The sequence below is a fragment of the Nicotiana tabacum genome, chromosome 19 (assembly GCF_000715075.1).
Source record: "Nicotiana tabacum cultivar K326 chromosome 19, ASM71507v2, whole genome shotgun sequence".
Classification (NCBI taxonomy): Eukaryota; Viridiplantae; Streptophyta; class Magnoliopsida; order Solanales; family Solanaceae; genus Nicotiana; species Nicotiana tabacum.
Genome location: NC_134098.1, coordinates 1,773,725 through 1,776,965, shown reverse-complemented (window position 1 = coordinate 1,776,965; position 3,241 = coordinate 1,773,725).

Here is a 3,241-nt window from a genome sequence, read left to right as displayed (position 1 = left end):
GACCGAGGCCGTCTCGGCAAAATTATAAAGCATGGGACATCGTCCCATTCGCCATTTTTGGCAAATTGGAGCTTGAGGAGAGGCGATTTTTGATAGATTTTCAAGGAAAACTTGAGGTAAGTTCCTTATGATCATTTCTACTCCATAATATTGAATTATCATCGAATATTCCGACTAGATTATATGTTTTTGAGGTGTAAATCGGAGATTTGAACTTAGAAATTTGGAAATAAGATTTGTAGATTTGAGGGTCGAGTTAAGGTCGGATTTTGGTAAAATTGGAATGGGTAGACTCATGGTTGAATGGGCTTTTGGATTTTGTAACTTTTATCAGGTTCCGAGACGTGGTCCCCACGGGCGAAATTTGAGCTAAATTTCGAATTTTTATAGAAAATTAGTATTTTCTTATGGAATTAATTCCAATAAATTTTATTGACTGAAACGAATTATTTGTGACTAGATTCGAGGTTTTTGGAGACCAATTCTCGCGGCAAGGGCATAGCGAAATAAAGAATTACGCGATTTGAGGTAAGTAACAGTTTTAAATCTGGTCCTGAGCATACCTCGAAATTTTGTATCATGTGATTACTTTGGACCGAGGAGATTGTGACTTGGTCCGACCCATGAAACTGTAAAGTTGAATAATTTGTTGTTAGATATATGCTCTCTATGTGTTGGGGAAATTTGAGTGTAAGACATGTTAGAAACCATGTTTAGGCTATATGTTGGTACTGCTGGAACCCACAGAGGTCGTGTACATGTTGCATTATCTGCTAAATTATTGTTTGGTACTCAGTCACAGTTTACTTGTTTATTTTATCTCATTCTCTATTGTTCATTATTGATGCATCATATCATTGTTGTTTGGGATGATTTCATGATTATTGAGAGCCCGAGAGACTGGAGAGATTTATGACTGAGTGAGGCCGAGGGCCTGATTGTGAGATATTGATACTATAGCACGTGAGTTGTCCATGCAGCACGTGAGTTGGCCGTGCAGATCCAGATATTGATACTATAGCATGTGAGTTATCCGTGCAGCACGTGAGTTGGCCGTGCAGATCCAGATATTGATACTATGGCACGTGAGTTGGCCGTGCAGATTATAGCGCTTGGGCTGTTGGAGCCCCTCCGGAGTCTGTACACCTCCAGTGAGCGCGGGTACCCATTGAGTGTGAGTGCTGAGGGTTGAGAGCCGAGTGGTTGAGCGGTTGTGACAGGTTGAGTATCTGTTGCCTGAGAAGTTGTACTGGCATTTCATTTGTTGTTGCACTAGTTGCTATCTGTCATTGATGTGAAATTCTCTGAAAGATTTTATATCCAGATCACATGAACTTAAACTGTATAAAAATGATTTGACTTAAACTTTTAGAATTGAAGGCATGTCTACTCTCTGCTGGAATTACTGAAAATGAACTGTAACTGTGTAGCTCGTCATTATCTTTAGTTCCTTAGTTATTATTATTACTTGCTGAGTTGGTTATACTCATACTACACCCAGGACTTCGTGTGCAGATCCAGGTGTTCCCGGACATAGCGGGGTGTTGATTCTCTCGCACAATTTATTTTCTAGAGATTCAGAGGTAGTTGTCATGTTTCGCAGACCTTGTCTCTCTTTCCCTATCTCCTTGTTACTGTTTTTGGCCTCAGATTATCATAGATCGTATTTTTTAGACTTATATTCATATTAGATGCTCGTGCACTCAGTGACACCTAGTTTTGGAGAGTGTTCATATCAGTATTTATGGGATTTTGTATTGTATTTAAATATTATGTTTTTCAAACTTAAAGAAAATCGGGGATTATTGATGTTATAGGCTTGCCTAGTATTGAGATAGGCGTCATTACGACAGGTCAGATTTCGGGTCGTGACAAGTTGGTATCAGAGCCTAGGTTACATAGGTCTCACGAGTCATGAGCAGGTTTAGTAGAGTCTTGCGAATCGGTATGGAGATATATGTACTTATTTTTGATAGGCTGCAGAACCCTTAGGGAAATTTCACTTTATTGTATTCTGTCGTGCGAATATGTTGATTCCAGAAACTAAATTTCTGTTATTCTATTCTCTCACAGATGGTGAGGACACGTACTAACGGATCGGAAGGTCAGCCACCAGTTCCACCAGTTAGGGCCGCGAGAGGCCGGGCCGTGGTAGAGGCCGGGTCCAAGGTAGAGGTCGAGGTGTAGCTCGTTCCACAGTTGGATCAGAACTTGTAGTACCACCAGTTGCTCCAGCTCAGGAGATAATTCCAGATATAGCCGAGCTGACAGGATCGGCTCAGGCACCAGCTGTGCCCATTGAGATCTCAGGACTTCAGGAGACTTTGACCCAGATATTGGCAGCTTGCACTGGTCTGGCTCAGGTGATTTCGGCTCAGGCCATACCTTCCACTTCTCAGGTCGGGGGAGGTACTCATACCCCTGTTGCCCGTACTCCAGACCAGGTAGTACATGGACTTTAGATATCGGGGGCACTACCAGCCCAGTCGGCTACAACTGCTCAGGCCCCGGTAACTCCTGTTATGGAAGAGGATGAGCAGAAGAGACTTGAGAGATTTGAGAGGCTTCGACTTCCATATTTTAGCGATGCGGAGTCAGAGGATGCTCGGGGTTTTCTGGATAGGTGTTAGAGGATGCTTCAGACAACAGGTATTCTGGAGACCAGTGGGGTCTCGTTCACTACTTTTCAGTTTTCTAGGGCTGCCTTTAGATGGTGCGAGGCTTATGAGAGGCACAAGCTAGTTGGTGTAGTACCGCTTACATAGCAGGAATTCTCCGTTCTCTTTTTGGAGAAATTCGTATCGCAGTCTTGCAGAGAGGAGCTACGCAAACAGTTTGAGCAGTTACGTCAAGATGGCATATTTGTGACGCAATATGAGATGAGATTCTCTAAGTTGGCTCGTTACGCAGTCTGGTTGGTTCCCACTGATAGGGAGAGGATTAGGAGGTCCGTTGATGGCCTCACATATCAGTTGCAGTTACTTATGACTAGGGAGAGGGTGTCTCGTGCTACTTTTGATGAGGTAGTTGACATTGCTCGGAAGATAGAGATGGTTCGTAGCCAGGAACGTAGAGAGATGGAGGCTAAGAGGCCTCGTGGTCCAGGTGATTACAACAGTGTTCCTTCAGGGGGTCAATTTTACCGCAGTAGAAGTCGTTCTTACAGACACGCTCAGACGGGTCGTCCAGCTCATCATGGCGCATCAGCTAACCACAGTTTTTACAGTGCTCACTTAGGCCA